Consider the following 21177-nt stretch of genomic DNA (forward strand, 5'->3'; position numbering starts at 1 on the left):
GGACATTGTAGAATCAAATAATACTCAAAGATTTCTACACGATTTAGATGGAGAAATAACCACATCATTGTCAACCGTTAGAGAAGGAAGACTGACCTTGTCGAGTAGAACTTTGGAGCCAATTAATAACGACTCTGACTTTTCCTGATTTAACTTCAATGAATGAGAGCTCATCCACTTTTTGACATCACGGATACAAGCATCAAGTTGCTGAATGATGTCAACGACATTGGTTTGGGTAGGTAGAAATGATGTAGGCCCTATATATCTGGATATCATCAGCATAACAATGATAGTTAAAAGAGTGACAATGTAAAATCTCTTTCAAACCAGTCAGATAAATCGAGAAAAGGGTTGGGCCCCCGACAGATCCTTGTGGGACACCACAGTCTAATGGAGCAGGATCAGATTTTGCATTATTAACACAAACAACCTGAAACCTTTCAGGTAAGTATGACCTGAACCACTCAAGAGCTTTACCATCAACACCTAATGACTTCAAAGTATTCACCAGAACCGTATGATTAACAGTATCAAATGCTGATGATAAATCGAGCAGTAACAGAACAGTAATTTTTCCATCATCCATATCTCTCAAAATATCATTGGATAAGTTAACAAGTAAGGTCTCAACACTATGGCCGATATGCTGACTGACGGTTATCTAAGAGATTACAAGCATTCTCCAGCAGATAGTCTGATAATCGTGAAAAGACAACACGCTCACCTGGGATCTTGGACAGAAATGGAAGGTTCGATACAGGCCGGTAATTCTGCAGAGCCTCAGGATCAAGGGGTGTAAGCTAACTTCAATGAGACTGGGACTGATGCCTGCTGAAGACTCAAAAATTATGCTGGCTATTATAGGTGCAAAAACTGTAGCACACTCTTTCACTAAGGTGTGGTAGAAATCGGATCTATAGCTCACAGGACTTCGGTGGTATGTTGCTAAGAAGTTTCCCAATCTCAGCTGGAGTGGTAGATTCAAATGATAACAAGGATGCACTGGCTTGCAAGGGTGGTTGAGGGGTGACATCTGCATGAAAATTACTACGTATGTTACTAATCTTTGACTTGAAGAACTGGATGAAGAGCTGTGCCAAGAATTGAGCATTCACATGGGCTGGAAGGGCCCCGGGTGAAGACTTCTTGAGATTCAGGAGACGATTAGCCACGCTGAATAGACGCTTCGAATCCGATCCGCAGCTTCGTTGAGACTAACATAGTAGTTACGCTTGGCCTTGCGAACAAGAGAATGAACAATCTGTCTCTGATGGGAGTACAGCTGCCGATCTATCTCTAAAATGCTTTATGTGTGTGCAGTGCACTCTCGTTTCAACGAACACCATTACAACGACAGTTTCATTACAACGAAATAAAAATTCATGTCCCAAAATCATAATCTGCATAATCGTTTTTTAATACATCTCTACATACATACTGGCTGTAACAAATTTCGATATAACGAAAGAAAACTGCCGGTCCCGAAGACAATAATCAAGGAGGTACTAAATTAGTACCTCCTTGTTATAACGGGAGTCGCCTCTATTACAAGGTGCAGAGTTTTTGTGGTAGTGTATCAGGTTCATGAAGAGCAGAAGTCTGGGAACCCAGACCCAAAGCAGTCTTTGTGAAACACCACACGGTGTTTGTGACAGCATCACTCTCTGTTTCGATGGAACAAACAGGATATATTATCAATACCTGTGATAATAAAGTTTAAGCAGGGGCTGAACCAAAACCAGTAGAAGATGTGCTGTACAAGCTTGAATTTCGCTGTGATTCATTGTTCCATGTATCATAGGACATCATAATACTACCCAGATGTATACTGCTACGGCGTATGTATTTCCTGCAAAGGGGGTTGATATTTTCTTCTACGTACAGAGATGAATTGCGTGTTTTAAAAACTAGATCAAATATCTTTCATCAGTACAGATCAGCAGTAAAGTTCTGTTGTGGCTTGTGGTACAGTGCAATAAGTATACCCTACAGAGAAGATGAGAAAAGCGGGTCATGCCGGGCGGGTCATGCCAGACAGCATGGCAACTGATACTGGGGTTGCGGTCTCAAGTGTTTGCTATGCTGTAGTTATGCTAATAATAACAGTGGTCGTTGTATTGTACTCCCGGATATATGATAATCATGACTACACTAAATGGTTTTAAGTCTTCACTTTTAATGTCCATCCTTTCGTCACATCGATCCCGACGACCATCCAGCTGCAGGCCCGTAACAAGGATAATGATGATGATGATGATGGTGATGATGATTGTTAATGTTATTATCATTATTAGTATCATTATTATTGTTATTATTATTATTATTATTTTATTATTATTATTATTATTATTATTATTATTATTATTATTATTATTATTATTATTATTATTATTATTATTATTATTATTATTATTATTATTATAAAGAAAACTTTTGCGTGATTTTCTAATTTACTGATCAAATAATACATATATGATACGAGTGTAATGATCCCCCTCCCGCACGAGGCAGCTTCTACGTTGTTTGTTTGTTGTTTTTTTATTGTTATACTTCAAATTCAACGATCTGGTGCACACTGTGGGTACATTGTTTTAACAATTTTGAGTGAAAAGTAGATACCTGGATATCTTCTAAGTTTGAAACTAATAAACACAATTCTTGAATTTGGAAAATTCTTGATTTGTAATTCTTGCTTTTGAAAAACTGTATATAGGCCTACTGCTAAAATTTGATTAAAATGGAATATTGTTCTGTGATTTTGATATAATGTATATACTGCAAAAATGTGTATAAAATGTCATATCCGAATATAAGTCATAGGGGATTTGATTTTTTATCTATTTATCTATTTATTTATTTACTTATTTATTAATTTATTCATCTTTTCATTCATTTATTTACTTATCTACTGTTTTATTTTTATTTATTTATTTATTTGTTTATTTATTTATTTATTTATCTATCTATCTATTTATTCATTTATTTATTTATTTATTCGTTCATTCCTTTATTCATTCATTTATCTATCTATTTATCTATTCATTTTGTGTTGAGGGCAACTGCCTCTACCACCTCCCTGCGTCCTTTAGTCAAATATCATTCAATCTTTTAAAATCCTGTTCACAAAGACGTCACAGAGACGTCACACACATATAGTTGGTACGTTATCGCATGCGGACTTTCTAATGCAATGTCTAGTTTGGGAAAAGCGTCTACATGCTGTTCGCTTATCATAGCCAGTTTATCACAGAGCGGCGTTTCATTTTTCGTTCGAGGTAGTTTTGAGGGTTTTTTTTTGTTTTGTTTTGTTTTGTTTTGATTTGTTTCCGGGTTTATTGGTTGTTCTTTTCTTAACTAGCGGGGTGAAAGATCATATTCTTTATACCAACATTTACGAAGAGTTAGTCAGCTATGCGAAATGAATTCGCAAACTGGAATGTTGATCATTACAATTCTTCACTAGATTACAGGAATCATCTTCAGTTCACTTCAGTTTTATTCACCATCATTTCAGGAATATACAGCAAATAGACACACAAAGATACATAATTACATACAAAGTAAACATATACAAAACAAAAACAATTAAACTTGATGATGGGAACGCCAGGAGAAGCGGTGCTTTATGATAGGGGCCCCAATATCTTCGGTGTGGTACTTCAGGTGTTTTTATTGGTCAAGAGAAAAGTGGATGAATACTAGTTCCAGTCATGTCCGATGTTCCCAGCTTCACCCACAAATTTAGCCGGGGCATACTGATAATGGGGACGCGAGAAGGGGCTATGCATGACCCCGAAGGGTACCATAGCTGTTGCGTGACTTTTTATCAGTTTTTCGTGTGTTTAAGTCATTCATTTTTTTCTCATTCATTTTTTTTCTTCATTTCTAACAGAAAATTTACAGAAACTGAATACATAAATTACATCACTATACATGATAAAATAAATACTGGAAATGAGAAGGAATGCTAAAAAGCAGTGCTTGTACGGTGCATCCCCCCCCCCCCACACACACACACACATGTAATACAGTACATCATAACATTATGATATAATACTTTTGATATACATAAAAAGTGGAATTACAACAGAAAAATAAGATTACGGAAACCTAACTAACTCGAAACAAATATTCTAAACAAAATGCCCTAATTGCCCTAATAACTATGTTCAGAGCAAATGTTTAACTCTAATACGTCATGATTGTATTGCACTTTCTTTTCATGTCATGCAGAAATTATGATCCCTCGGGGAAATATCTTTTCACAGCTTTCTCCGGGTGTTATCGAAATACGAGAAGAATCCGTGAAATGATACATCCATGCACGCTCGGCTCCTTGTTTCGTAAAGTGTGATGGTTCCGCCTTTAAAGAGGAAAACCACCCCAAAAATTTTGATAAACTTCAAAAGAAAGGGAAGAATATTCCCTACAGAACGATAAAAAAATGAAGGAAAAAAAATCGGATAAGAAATGAGGCAGAAATGACATTTTCATTTTTTTTTTTTCGGATAACATTCTCTTGACCAGTCGTGAATATTCAAATGAGTGAGTTGATGATGCGATACCTTCACATTATTTCTAATGCATGCTATATATGAAATTCTGAAAAATTGTTATCTTTAGCTAATACAAGTAAAAGCATGTTTCCCTACCGAGATTTATCATGGTTAAATTTTTTTTTCTATTTCATTTTGGGTGGTTTTAAGGCAAGTTTTATATTTATATGGCTGAAATATGAGATTTTCTCTGTAAGAATGAAAAATGATAAGTTAGGGTATCGGTTGTCGTTTTGTTTAAAGATGCGTTTCTTGCAGACCTGAACCACGCCCGCTGATTAGATAATGTTAGTCAGTCATGATGGTCCCTTAAGTATGGACAAAAGAGCAACGATGAGATAAATTATTGATGCATTTATAGGCCTATTAAAGACTAATGCGAAGTCATAAGCAGCTCACTTGCCTGTTCACAATTTAATAGCGTGGAAGAATATCCCCCATAAACTGCAATGTATAAGGTTGCATGGTATACAGCATTATTCGTAGCGGTCATGTATTCCGATTTTTTTAAGAAAAAAAAAAAACCCTCCAGTTTCTCTGATTTTGTTTGGATGTTTCTTTCTTCGTTTTTCTTTGTCACAATATGCGCTGATACAATCGCCCATGCGCACGCAAGCGGACACACAGTTTTTAACTCACGTACAGAGTTTACGTTTCTCCGAACTTTCTATTGACATTCTTCTTCACTTAATTTGTTAATACTGGCTTTCGTTCAGAATAGTATTAGGCATTCTAACGTAATGCCTGGTCGTGAACGGTGATTAGACTCACTTTTTTTCTATTATCACCACTTTTATCTAGGCAGTGCTTGTCGTCGCTCAACAAGGGATTTTTTTTTTGCGCACCCTTTCAGTGGTCTATCTATTAAGAAACTCAGCAGGCTTACTTTGGGCAAAGCAGACCAGCAAGATTATCTACGTATATTCGAGCGTGGTATGCAGATATTTTCATATGATATTATGTATAGACGTGAATTTCATCTTCTGATATTGTGAGTAGAAATATATTATCCAAGCGATAATTATAAGACTCTGTTCATAACTATGAAATAGATCCAGTTAAGTTGTTTGCCTATAGAGAGGCTCCGTTTACTGGAACCACACATGGAAATTTAAAGTCGATAAGAGCTTGAAGTTCCGCAGAAATGTCCCTCATTCCTTCGACTTTGGATTTTTCGGCGACGGGTCTTCCAACGCGTATCTTCCTAACACTGCTGCTGCTGATAACTTCGACCAGTCAGATTACGGCCTTCAATGTCGATACCTCATCACCACTGATTTATTGGGGGCCCTCCGGTAGCTACTTCGGCTATGCTGTAGATTTACATCGTGAGAGTAACGAAAACATGTGAGTAGCCAAAGTGATCGCATTATTATTAGTCAAAGTCTGAATAAGATCGAATTAACACACTTAGCCGAATTTTTATTGATTTCAATCATAGAATTCATTCTCATTCATATTACTCCAGAGAAGGTACTTTGCGTAGCTATATATCTTTGGGCATGAAATGTTCACCGAAAATAGCGTACGCAAGGACTGGATGAATATAGGAAATTATTTTGTAAAAGTGATGTAAGAATTTCATATGAATTATGCATATTATTGATAGTGCACAGTCATCTATGAAATGTGGGGGGGGGGGGGTGTGGAGGCGGAGGGGAGGGGTGGTGAAGCTGATACCCCCTCCCGCACGAGGGAGTTTTTGCATTTTCAGAATTGAATTCGACGTTCTGGTGCATACTTTTTGTGGAATATTTTAATAAAGGGTTGTTTTTTTTTTTTTTTAAGCGAGGAACAATACATTCACGGAAAGCAAATGGCGAAATCGTTGTTTTAGTCTGGGTAAAATTTACTTATAGAGTCAGATTCTTGGCCTGATCGTTTTTATCGTCCGCCCAATGTTTTTGTTGATTTCGCCCTATTTGAGGGTGCTGAATCCGAATCTGGATGATGCTACTCTTCCATTCTTCAGATTTTGAGACGGGGGGGGGGGGGGGGGGGGTAGAGCCTCCCCCTCCCCATCTCATTTTTTTTCAGGGAACTGCCCCCTTGATTTTTAAATTCTGATATCATTTATTGTCTATTTATAAGGAAATATAGATCTAAATATAGAATTTCAGATATGAGCGGCCTTTTCGAATACCTCAAAACCTTCAAGGATGCAAGAGTTTGATCTTCCAGATTTGAATTTTGTGTTCTCGAAAAGGGTTTAATATAGGCCTACCATGATTTTGTTTCACTTTTCCCCATTAGGCCTATTAAGACATCGACAAGGGATTTCAGAAACTGGAGCTATTTTGGCTTCCATTCTTGTGGCCAGTTGGTCGGCTGACCATCTTAAATATCTGAATTAAAACTAATAGGACGAAAGAGCTACATTATCAAGATTTGAATTCAGCACCCAAGAATTAAATGAGTCAAATCACTATTGTTTTCAATTTCCATTATAAGAAAAAAATACACTGTATAGGCCTTTATAAAAAAGGAATTTCAGTTTTTATCGGCCGTTTATAGATATCTCAAAAGCCTCAAGGATGCAAGAGTTGTATTTTTAAGATCGGCTTCAGCACCTTCGAAACATAGGGTAAGACCATGCACTAAAAAATACTGGGCTTATGGTAAAACAAGGTTCAACCTCTGGCGCCGGGTCGACTACTAGTATGTCATATTAGGAACTTTTCGATTTCACCCCGTGGACGTGGCCGTCGAGGAAATGACGTCATTTTAAGGAACTGCGCCAGAATCGCTAACGCGTGTTCGAGGGATTTCACGTCTACCCGAGATTTATGACGTGATGACGTCATCGCATGGCGCAACTATACGCCAGCCCTCTAGAAGAGACGGAGGCCATGACGTCATAGCAGTACGCCACGAACGGTGTCACAGGCGATCCGTTCCGAGAACCGGGGGAACCGATATACTGGTCGAATTCAGTCGATTGGTTCCGCCGAAACGAATATACCGCACAATAGGCAGTACGCAGAAACGTTCTGCAACCGCCGATCCTATCCGGGTTGTGCGAGTAGGCCTCATTAAAAACAAAATAATATATGTTTATTGTGGATGCCTATACCAAAAAAAAAAAAAAAAAAAAAAAAAAAAAAAAAAAAATCTAAGCAAGCTATTTCTTCATTTCTTAAATAACATTAAAGGGGATGACTAGTAACTGATCAGTGGGAATCAGTGGGAATGCTGTTGGATGATTGTTCCATTCCTTGTGGGATTCATTTAAGAGTACATTGTTGTGTGAAAATTATTTGCTTCAGAATGGTTTCATATTCAAGTAATGTGCAGTTCAATGTTTCCAGGTATGCATGCCTGTACAGTGTGGGGGCGATCGTTAACGGGCCGTTGACGATAATTGGATAAAGTAAAAATGTAGGCCCAATTAGCAAAGAGAAAAAAAAACCATAGATTCTGGACTTGTTGCATGATTTCTTCACTTACAGATTGGCTATGGTCGAGTTTGAGTCATACCGGTTAAAACAGGTTTTCAAAATATCTCGCTCAGATTCTCAAAATTTTCCACATAAACGAGTATGGGGGGATGGGGTCAACCTACATGACGGTTACTTCTAGGCGGATGTGGATTCTTTTGTTTTCTTTTTGGAATTTTGACCTTTTTGTTTTTGCTGTTTTTGCTGTCCCCTCCCCCCCCCCTTGATTATGGGCCTCTATATCATTCATGATTTAGATCTATGTGTATTGTTCTATTAATTCTAGCCCTACTTTGGTTCGCTACATTCCAGTCAAAATTCAATGAAACGTCCATTATCCTGTCATTTTCGGTAATGACCACCGTCCACTATTGGTATCCCCTATAGGCTGTTAGTCGGGGCTCCACGAGCTCAGACGGACGAAGTAGGGGTGCATGAGGGTGGCGCCCTGTATCGGTGTTCTCTCGACCCAAGTACGTCCTCACTTCGCCCGTCAACACCACAGAGAGCAAACGAGTCTACCTCGTCACTTCAGTGCTCCCAAGTCATTTTTGACAGTTCAGGTAAACTGACTCTTGGCGTGGGTGCTGTTCGTTATTCCGAAAGTTCGTTATTCCGAAGATTCGTTGATCCGAAACACACAAATTCCCTATACCTAGAGGTTCGTTAATCCGAAAATGAAAAGGGTTCGTTAATCCGAACATTTGTGGCGTTATTCCGAAGGTTCGTTATTCCGAAGGTTCGTTGATCCGAAATGAAATAGGGTCCGTAACGAACCTTCGGAATAACGAGTTTTGTGTCATATTCGGATAAACGAACCTTCGGAATAACGAACCATATTTCATTTTCGGATTAATGAACCTTCGGAATAACGAGCCTTTCGGAATCACGAACCTTCGGACTAAAGAACCTTCGGAATAACGAACTGTAACCCATTGGCGTGACTCCCAATTCGTGTTGTTTGTCAGGCATTGCGATTTCAAGATTGTCCTCATGGCCTCATTTCACTCCATATAGATCTTAATGGACTGAAAACACTGCATCTTTGGAATGTCCACGGGGAAAAATCTCATAATACGAGCCGTATACCACGCGAAGACATGTTGAATACACTTGTAAAGGTGTGATGCAAAGAAACCGTTTCACGGTTCAGGATATGCACAGTAATACATCGCATGAAACACGAGAAAATTAATTTCATATGAATTTGATGGCTAAATTGAGGAGAACAAGTATTTGAGAATTTGAGCATTTTAACGTGATCATTGAAACTTGCTCTTTGACCCCATTGCTCACAATTTTTCAAAGATTCACTATCTCGCACATCCATTTTCATGGCAATACCTTGAACTATTTTCAAATTACGGGGAAAACATACCACATTTAAACACTAACTAGAACTTTCACCCTATGGTCAAAATCGTTCACTGCGGAACCAATGCATGTGCATTGCATGTTGTATAATATACCTACCTTGATTCAGTTTATACATTGCGTAATCTCCAAGGAATGGAGAGAATGCAATCTCAGCTGTCAATGGTATCGTTTTAGCATCTTTAACCTAGGATTTGATCCTTGACCTTTCACCCCATGACCTCAAAATTTCCACGAGAATTATTGACAGGCAGTATAATCTATGCATATGTTATTAATTTTCAAGAAGATACTTGAATAAGGGATTTCCGAGATATGAAGAGAAAATTAAATTTCAGCATTTGTATTTGACCTTGGACCTTGGACCTTTGCTCTTTGAACCCATAGCCTAATACTTTCCCAACAAAAAGTCCCTTAGATTTTTTGTCTGGTAAAACACTAAGTTTCAAGAAAATACCTGCAGGCATTGCACAGATGAGTGGGAAATGGTAAGATTTAAGAATTTGACCTTGTCCTTTGAACTTTTACTGTGGGCATGTGCACCAAAAAGATGATAGGCACAACTTCGTCTGCTCATAAATCATTTATGCCAAGTTTCATTAGGATACCTCAAACAGCTTTGAAGTTACGCTGTGACGACACAAGCAACTTTCTTTTGATAGATTTATGGTGAACGTCTTACAATTATTTCGTACATCATTATCAGTTCTTTATCATACTTCATGACTTCTTTTATGTGTCTTGGAGAAAAAAGTAAAAGTTGAAACTTTCAATTAATGCAAACCAGGTAGGCCTATATACATCTTGTCGAGTAGAGTCATGTGACATGTAGAACTGAACTTGGTCAGATTAATAATCATGGGAACTTTCCCCAGGCAGTGATATTTGATGTGTGATGTATTTTAATATAATTAATAGAATTTACGCGCACAAACGCACACGCACACGAACACATATCCTGTGTTCTTATTCGTGTGTGTGCGCGCGCGTGTGTGTTTGTGTGTATGTTTGTGCGCGTAAATTCTGTTATCAATTGGTAACGAGTATCTTTATTTTTAGTGTGTCTATAGTTAAGTTACTTATATTTTCAATTAGATTCGTAGAGTATTCCCCTTTCCATATTTTGGAGATCGATGTTTTAGGTGTTAATATTTCGATTATTTTCATTTGTTTGTTCGTCTGTTGGAGACGAACAAGGGTGCTGCATGGGAGTGCACCTTCTCCCCTTACATACACGCACTTTTCCTGCAGTAGCATGTCTTTAAACTGCACATCGAACATAAGCATTAAGTAATTCCCGCACACACGCACACACACACATGCACACACACACACACACACACATGCACCGAAGAGATTATCGGATGGTATAAGAAAAGGATTATGATACAATGGCGACTGGTAATTATATTTGAGACCAGCTCATGTAATATGCCTTTTGATCCTCAACCATATTATCCCTCATATTGGACTTATCTGTCTTATACTAAGTATGTTTATTCTTAACCAAATAATATCACCCAAGGAGAAGAACTGAAGAACAAATCAGGAGGAATGTTTGGTGCTACAGTCGACAGCTCGGGACCGAATGGCACTGTGATCGTAAGTTAGAGAACGACAAGCAAACGTTGACATGGGGATTGACATTCAGGTTTTAACTATTTGTGAGATGATTAGAAACCACCTATATGAAACATTCAAGATCATACGATTCTATACGAGCACTTCAAAGTTTGATGAAAATCGGTTTTAAAATGGCTGAGAATACATTCAAAAAGAAAGTAAAGCAAAGTGGTTCTTGGAAAAGATTGGTCCCACCTTTAACTGGGATCACTTTGTTTTTCGATATCTCAGCCTTTTCAGAACTAAGTGTCATCAAATAAACTTTGAATTTCTTATACAGTTGTATGCTCTTTGATGATTTATATAAGTGGATTTCGATTATCTCCCAGAATGTTATGGGGATGGTACAGTATTGGTGGAGATGAGAATTTCGCTTTTAACTTTTTGCGAGATACCAAGAAAACACTTATGATTATATAGTACAGAGCATACCATTTTAAGAGTTATTCAAAGTTTATTTGATGAAAATCGGGTTTGGAATGACTGAAACATCCAAAAACAAAGTAAAACAATGAGATCGTAATAAAGTGTGGTTCCCACACTTTATTAGAACCGCTCTTTTTTGGATATCTCAGCCATTTCATAACCAATTATCATTAAATAAACGTTGAATTCCTCATAGAATCACATGCTCTTTCATATTTCATGAGAGGTTTCTCATTATCTCACACACACACACACAAAAAAAATGTTAGAAACCTGAAATTAGGTCTCAACCAAAACTGTACGACCCCATTAAAACCTGAATCCTCCATCTGAACCAGAACTATTCCTGTCACAAAAGCCAAAATAATACGCCACTTTCCTGTCCCAGTGGCTTACTACCCTGTTGATATTAAGGCGGCATAGATGTCGGACATGTTTGCAAACCAGCAATTAATTTGTCCCCTATAAATCAGATACTTTGGCTAGACATTTGTTAGACATTTCTTTTTAAATCACGGAAGCTCATACAACTTCTACAACCTTCGTCAGAACTTCACAGAATATTATTATCTATACAGGACTGGACATTAGCGTTTGCCCGGTGGCCCGGGGCCACTAAGAATTGATGTCGGGCCACAAAATTTTCAAAAAGGCCATCCTTTGGTGACCAGATCGAGTAACAACGATTCAAAATAAATTCTTTATACGTCCACTACATTTCTTCTTTTTTTGTGGGGGGGGGGGGGGGTTGGCGGCACCAAAATTTCAAATTTAAAGATTTTAATGGCCCGAAGGAGCCACCAAAGAAAAAAAAAACTAGGGTGGAGTTCTGTTATATATGACATGATATACATATATTCAACTGAAGCAGTTAGAATAAAAAAAAAAATAAATTCAACGTGCAACAAGCACCGCAAAAGACGAGTAGTGGATTACAAATTTTTTCTTTATTAATAATAGACAATTTCCTTATCTGTTGTTGTTTTTCCTTTGTTTTCAGTCATTCAACTTTATTAGTGTCGGAGCGTTTATGTTTTGACTCCTTAGCTCTTGATGAAAGAGTTTAGATGGGTACACATGGGTAGAAGAAACTCTTCATTACTATAACTTCAAATTATTTGCACTTTGTGACTTTGTGTGTGTGTGTGTGCAGGTTTGTCACCCTCTATCCAGTGTATCCACACAAATTCAAGACGAGTTCGGCGAGCCCACTACCGGACAGTTTGTGGAAGGCGGCTGTGTCTTTGCGCGCCAGAATTTTAGCGCCGTGTACTGGTTTACTCCTTGCGTTTTACGAAGTGAGTGAATACAATGCCGATAAGCAACACCGTGTTTTTTTTTTTTTTTTGTGTGTGTGTGTGTGTGTGATTATTTCGAATCTTAAAGCCTAAAGCAGAGTTCCCACTTAGCCGAGTTACAGTGCCGAGCTTTGGCGAGTTGTGGCGAGTTGCCTCAAAGGGACACTCGCGATAACTCGCATAAAGATCTGTTCATGTAACTCGGGATAACTCGCGACAAGTCGGCACGACTCGGCTTAACTCGTAGTAAATCTGCAAAACTCCCCGTGAACTCGCGAGTGGTTCCAAAATTTTTGAACGTGTTCAAAATTTTCCCTAACTCGTGCTGAACTCGTTTAAACTCGTGATATACTCGTACTACTCGTAACAAACTCTCAATACTCGTACGAAGCTCGCGATGAACTCTTCGTAACTCGCCACCTTTAAGTATATACGCGAGTTCTGCTCGAGTTTTGAAGAGTGCGATAAGAGCACTACGACTCTACTATCGCCAGTATGTGTAAGGAGGATTTGCCCTCGAGCTAAGCGCGAGTTCAGATCGAGCTTTGCGACTTTTGAGTTTTGTATTAGATTCAGAGTGCATTGTACTGACCTATTGATGTAGAATTATTCACATTTTCCCAGCGTTTTAAAGACAGAAGACATTCATTTAACCCTAAACGCACGTGCACGTGCATAAATAGGTCATTACCATGACATTTCTAGAACTACGTAAAAATTAAGACAAAAGACATGCCTCGGCTCAAGAAATCCAACAAAAAACCGGAAAAGGAAATGGAGATCGATCAAGCAATGGTAGAAGTAGAGGTAGAAGAGCAGGAAGAAACAGTATAAACAGAAGAGATCATCCGTGATGAGCTACAGAGGCAGTCAGAAGACCAAACTAAAGCCCCCGTCACACTAGAGCATATCGAGCCAACGAATGCCCAACGGATCCGAAAATTTGGAGATACGCTCACATCCGTTGCTCGTCGTTCGTGACCCGTTTGACGTTCGCTATATCCGCTGGCTGTTCGTTGAGATTCGCAGAGATCCGCCGGAGCCAAATTTTGATTGTGGACATGTCCAAAATCTTGAGCGGATGACAAACGGAATGACAATCCGCTTTGTGTTCGTTTAGCATCCGCTGTTCGAAAGTTTTGCTCACTCTGCGTTTCGTTTCTTTTTCGTCCGCCGTTCGTCCAAATTCGCCAAGTAAATCTGCACAGCAACACACGTTAGTTAGACGTAGTAGAACAAAAATAACAGATATTCATAGCACACATGACATTTCACTATACGTATTCTGGCATTAAGTAATAAAATAATAACCGCACTAGCAGTGCTTGTATCGAGAACATTATTCTAAACCCCTGCTATAAAAGTCAATCTGTAATAAATGGGAATCTCTGCATGGAAATTGGGAATTGTGAAAGTTCGATTCCCGTTATCATAGGTTGATTAATATCAACTGGTGAATTGAATGATCTAACCGTGGTTAAAGGACTTTACCTTGTATGCATTGTGTATCAATGCTATTGATACAACTTAAACCATTGTATCTCAAAGGTAATTTTGAAAGATGGACTTTAAGCACTAAAACATTGAATCTCCGATGCACATTTTTTGCAATAATGTTACTGTAATTTTCCCATTGTTACTGGTGCTGCTGGTAAATATTATTTCCTGTATTCGATCAGTAAGGCCCACCTTTTATTTATGATATTAATAAAGAACGCGAACAAGCATGCTGAAAGAGATGAGATGAAGAGAGGACTTTCATGAGGAGACTCCTAATTTTTTTTTTCTTCAGCATAGTATTTATTTTGATGATCTCTGATGATTCACCCAATCACTCTTCATGAACATCCAGAAATTCCAAATAATGATCGAGCTAAAATAACGAGCCAATCGAGCTGAATATCACCATCAAGCTTAATCTATACCACACCATTACATGACACACCCATCAAAATACTCAAACAGAGAGAGCAAGGGAAGCAGACAATATCTTGATTGTCCACTCATAAAGACAACAAAAGAAAGATGGCTGTCGCAAAAAAAAAGAAAGAAAAGAAGCGGTCAAGTTTAAGTTCTGCTGAAAAGGATTTGGTGAAGTGTGTGTTAGCCGAGATCCGTCGCGTGATTGCCGCAGTATCGCTTTGCATAATTATGTTGGGCATTCGCTGGTCATTCGTTTTGTCCGCTCAGCATCCGTTGGATGGCCTGTACGCATTCGCTCGCTTCACGGTCAGCACATGCTCATCATTCGTTAGGCAAACGTTTTTGCTCGAGAATTCGAGCGGATTAGAGCGTATCTGGACTTTGCCAAATTTTGCCCCTAATGCTATCCGCTAGGCATTCACTGATTTACACGCTATAGTGTGAGGGGCCAAGACCCACAAGACCAGGTCCCAGTAGAAAAAAAAAAAGAAAGAAAATGGGAGAAAAGACCCCACTGCATGGAGGCCAAACCGAAAAGCAGGGATTGCGCGAACTCATAACGGGCTCGTAACGGGCTCGAAACAAGCTCTTTATAACTCGATGAAAGCTCGGTTTGGGTCATACACAGGTCATCACAACTCACACCAAGATCGGTGTGACTCGTATCACGCTCATATCACTCGTACAGCTATTGTGAACCCCTTTCAGTTTGGGCTGAAAACAGGGGATGACGTGCCGTGTCTACCGTCGTCCACTGTTGATCTGAAAGATACCGAGGTAATGTCCTCCGGGTGAACACGGCACGAACACGGCGCGAACACGAGGTGACATTCACGCTAGACCGTCTAGCACGACTCTGGGGTGACCTCCGGAGGACATCCCGTGTTCACCCTTGTTCGCCGGCAATGTGAAATGTCTCGGCACGACACGGGGTGACAAACCGAACTGGAAATCCCAGTCGCCGCATGCGAGCGCGCGCTTTGTTTTGAGCCTTGTACGGAACTACAGTTGTGTACGGTACGGGACATGGTACGGGATAACTACACATGGGGTCAATTCGCAAGATTGACGAAATAAAAGCATTGATACAACCACCTTTTGAAATATTTATATCTAAATATTTAATTTATAAAAGTTATTTCTATTTTTTAAACTTAATAAATATTTAATTTAGTGTTTACTTAACTAAAAAAGTTTACAGTACATAACAATTCTTGTAAAGTTTTAGCTGCTCGGTACACGTACATGTACGTACCCGTACCGTACCCATAACAAAATCATCAGCGTGTCGCAAAATCTCTCTCCGTCGTTTTGTAATCCGTCGTCCGTGTACCGACTCCATTTCATGATGTATAATTAGCAACATTGCTCGACTCCTCAGCTGTATAGACTGAAGTAACAGCATAACAAGTATGTAACGAGGATCCATCCTGACATCCAGGTATGAAAACTGTAGTTTGAAAACGCGATCGACGTTGGCCACCGGGTCTAAAGAAAAACTCTTCGACCAAACCCGCGCTCAAAACCCCCGCCAAATTTAACGTTGCAGGCAGGTCGTGGAGCGCTCGCTCTGGGAGTGGTTGCCAATGGAACGTGTGCCGAGATCATCCCAGACGGGAAGCTGTATGTGAAAGGGTAGCGTGACCTTACCCCGAGTTTGCATAACTGTTAGGGAGGAATGTCACTCCGTGTTTACCCCAGACTGCAGTCTGGGATGACGTCCGGAGGTTGGCAATCTGAAAGCGGCTGTAGTAAGGTGGATGTTGCCTCGTAGACCACTCATGCTCAGCTCATTGAAATTGACAAATTTCACGCGAGTTCACGCGAGTTCACGCGAGTTCAAGCTCGCGCAGCTCGGCACAACTCGAGACTCCAACTCGGCTAAGTTGGAATCTTGCTAAAGAGTGGCTACTTCTGTTGTTGGTTTGATTGACGACAAACAGTCACACGTTCTTGTTCATGTAAATTTCCACAATAAGCCAGTTCGTCGTTAGCTCATGGGCACATTGGTCCGAATGATCTCTCTTTTTTTCAGTCGGTTAGGGGCATTACACCCGTTTTTGAGCGACGCAATGCGTAAGCTTTACGTAACAAATATCATGGAATTCATCGAACCTGTCCAAACAAAGAATGAACTTGCGTAGACCAGATGACCAGAATGATCCGTCAATTAACACTTGGGAAAACAGCCATTTCGTTAGTTTGGATTGAATGTATTAACAATCTCTTTATGTTGATATTGCTGAAATACCGCTTTTGCTGTCAGGTGATGTGCTGGCAAGCAGCATTTATAAGGATCACGTGAATAATCATTACATCACAAATGCTTATCCCAGTGAATTCAACAACAAAAAAAACATGCTTGTTGGTACGAATGACCTTTCTCCTGCTCATGCGCAAAGTGGAACTGCGAACTGGCTTATTGCAACACGCTTATAGAGAGAGTGTCTGAAGACTGTGCTAAATATAGATCATAAGACTCCTATCTACCAATAAATAGGATATTGGTCACCACAGGGGCGGATGGTCACGCATAGATTCAGAGTTTGATATATTGTGGATTTAACATGGTTACGAGAATTTCGTGCTCGGAAAAGTTATACGTTGTCGACATAATGTGTTTCTTAGAGGTTACTAAAATATGGAATCAGGAGTTAAATCTCCTCGCTATTTATTATACACACTGTCAAAAACACCGTGGGAGTGAATCATTGTAGTATTTTCAACTGTGCTGCATCGCAGGGGAAAAATGTAGGTTTTACATTGAATACGCCATTAACAGTACTACATGAAATGTTATAACTACGATACCTTGTCCTGTGTGTACCATTTTGTCTGTTTTGCTTTTATAGTTTTTTTTTTTTTTTTTTTATAAAGCTATAACTATTTTTACTCACCGATGTAAAATATGATGTCCTATTGGGGGAAACATTATAATGAAAGAACGTCATACGAAATTGCAAGATGCTGTTTTGTTTTTGTTGCCTTTCATTTCTTTCTTTTCAATTGTCAAATAATGACAAAGAAATCATATCGCTGTTATTTCCTTTTGTTCTGCCCTACATCAATGTGCATGTATACGCATGTCCATCACGACTCGTAAGTGTGTGAATTTGGATTTAGTGCTGCTCAGACGGAGGTAAGTTTTTTATTGCGTTTCAGCCTCCTTTCATTTTTGTTTTTCTTTAATGGTTTCCTGAAAAATTGTGAATATATTTTAATATATTATGTATGCATATATATATATAATTATATATATATATATATATATATGTGCGTGTGTGCGCATGTGTGTGTGCATGGATGTATACATCCAACAATCTCATAGCGTTAATGTTCTCTCTTTCTTTCTGCCCCCCCCCCCTTAAAATTGCCGATAGAAGTAATCCGAATAAAATCTAGTTATGTAGTAAGACAGTGAGATACAAATACTTCATCATTTCCCACCAATGACGACAACAAATTACAATGGTGTCATATTCTTCAATTCAAATCAGAAAGAGGTGGTATAGTAATGTAAAGTTGGAAATACAGAGATTTAGATGGTAATAGACAACTGTGGAAGGAGAAATCGAATCTTCATCAGAAAGGTGATGTCATTATGAAACCGTTGTTAAGTTTGTAAATAATGCATGTCATGTTGTTTTGTCCAGTTCTATTTTTTAAAATAATTTGAACGGTTTCTCTTTTTGTAATGGAATTCGAAAACAAATAAGGTTAGATTAAATCAGTCTACTCAGTAGTTTCATGATGTTGAAAATAAGCTGTAGAATTTCGCAACGTGTTTTATTGTACTGTAAATTAAATGTAATTTTTAATTCAGAAAGCTTTTAAAACTTGTTTACTAAAGTTGCTTTACAGAATGAAGTATTATCGATGTATTACATAAAGTTGGCAAAATAAGAGTGTGGATGATATTATAAGATTGCAGAGGTGTACTTACAATAAGTAGGATCTATATCTAAGCAATATGTTTTGAAGCCTGACTGTAGCCATGGTAACACACAATTTGTACTTTCTCGAATAAGTTCTACGTTGAAATGAATGACTGAATAGGCCAAAGAGAGTAGGGGGAGGATTAAACCCCATTAATGTGCTAGGCAGCAATACATTCCATACTTATCAAGAAGATTGTGAAATTCGATAAAGAAGATTTACCATTTAATTGTGTCATTATAATAATTTTTTTTTTTATACTCCTGGCCTCTTTCTGTTCTCATTCTCTGGCATAATTATTCAATCAAGACGGACTGGATTATTGCAGGAGCAAACAGAAACAATGGACAAGGTGATTATCCCGTTACACGGTCCCTCAAACGTCTCTAGTGAATTGAAAGTAAACTGAAAATTACTTAAGATTTGTCAGTCAGATGAGTGAAATGTTGATACTCTTCTTTTTTCGTCACAAAACTTGGTACACGCGCAGAAGCGTCCCCCCCCCCCCCCCCATAGACCCAGAGACACGAAGGCACTCATTCAACTGTACTAATGATTTCTTCACCTACTATAGGCCTAAAAACTATTGACGCAGGCTACCATAGACGTACGCTGCACAGCAGACATCAGTCATTTCCAGTAAAATACTATTAAGTCTGGAAAATAATTCCAGAGACATTACTGTCTATCTGACGGTTCATTTTTATGACATGGAACTGAAGCACAAAATATGATGTAGTTTTATCATTTATGTAAATCTAGGATCATATGAAATGCAATGCAAGACAGAGTGCAGCTGTATTAACTCCGTATTTTAACCATTTCTGTGCCAGGGACTTTAGATGGTGTGGAAAAAACACTGTGGGGTGTTCCGTACAAATCGGTACCCAGAGCACACAAAGGGTTAAAGGGATGGTACAGTATTGGTGGAGATGAGAATTGGGCTTTTAACTTTTTGCGAGATACCAAGAAAACACTTGATACCATTTTAAGAGGAATTCAAAGTTTATTTGATGAAAATCGGGTTTGGAATGACTGAAACATCCAAAAACAAAGTAAAACAAAGCGATCGTAATAAAGTATGGGTTCCACACTTTATTAGATTTTTTAGTAGATCTCAGCCAATTCAAAACCAATTTTCATCAAATAAACGTTGAATTCCTCATAGAATTACATGCTCTTTCATATTTCACAAGAGGTTTCTCATTATCTCATCAAAAAATGTTAGAAACCTGAAATTAGGTCTCAACCAAAACTATACGATTCCTTTAACCCTTTGTGTGCACTGGGTCCCGATTTGCACGGAACACCCTTAAAGACCTGGGAAGAATCGAACTTCTTTCGCTGCCAACCCATGTACATTCGAAAACCACTAATAGCACTCGACAGCCAACATGTGCATCGAAGAGTACTAGTACTTTACGTTCATTAGTAACGGTCGACTGCAACTTCTTCGGCTGTTTGTGATGTGTGTGTTTGTTTGTTTGTTTGTTTGTTTTTTTTGTGTGTGTGTGTGTGCTCTGAATACACATAGAGATCAGTGATAAGGCTGTATACAATTTGTTACGGGATTTCTCGAAATGTTGTTCGGTCCCTGTGTTTCAGCTTACCTTTATTGATTAAAAAAAAGATGTCCTCATTCCTCACAGGAACGGTATATCGCGGAAACCACCACGACTTTCGCAATGTTGTCAATACTAGGTTGGTCAACTCGAAGAATTACCGCGACGAGTACCAGGGTAAGCATGACATGGGAACCCAACTATAGTAGTACCCAAGTAGCGTTGTGGAGGTGGTATTCATTACTTTATCGATTCTACAAATTGTTCTAAGGCAATTACCTCCTGGGCAATTACCCCGGACCCTGACCCTGACCATAACCCTAATCTTAATCTTAACCCTAACTTTATCACTAACCAGTATGGGGATAATTGCCCTAATACGCTACAAATAACGTGGTGTTCTGTCAATAATACTGCAGGCTTAATACATAGTTCTGAGTAAAAATGTAAAAAGTACTTCTAAAACATCGATAACGTATGTATGATGGATAACAAAAGGCACCGGAGTTATTGGTAGTGCGTAATGATATCATGAAAATTCTGTATGGTAATCCATAACACATGTACTGTAATTATGTCACAGATGTACAGTATGTGTAATGAAAATTGTTGAAATTGTCGAAACTAGCTGCGTCATATTTGTTTATATTATGTTTGCTAAAGAAAAAAACAACAACTGCAAATGATGCCATACAGAGAATGAATAAAGCAAATCAAATCAAATCAAATTATCAAATTATTATATCGTAATAATTAAATCAAACTAAACATAATTTGTGATTTGTTTTTTTTTTCTATTTCTTGGAACACGTGGAAGGGTAAACACTATGAAAAATCACCAGGGCGTGTATGACGTTGGATTGCTCCAACAAGTGATAATAATATTTCAGTGGTCGTTGGTTTCAAGGTATACACCATGTACAATGAGCAGGCCCTTTTCAGGACTACACAGAATTTAAAGAGGAAATCCACTCCACAAATCACTAAACTTCAAAAGAAAGAGAAAAATATTCCGTACAGAACGATACAAAAATGGCAA

The sequence above is a fragment of the Diadema setosum genome, chromosome 11, assembly GCF_964275005.1.
Source record: "Diadema setosum chromosome 11, eeDiaSeto1, whole genome shotgun sequence".
Lineage (NCBI taxonomy): Eukaryota > Metazoa > Echinodermata > Echinoidea > Diadematoida > Diadematidae > Diadema > Diadema setosum.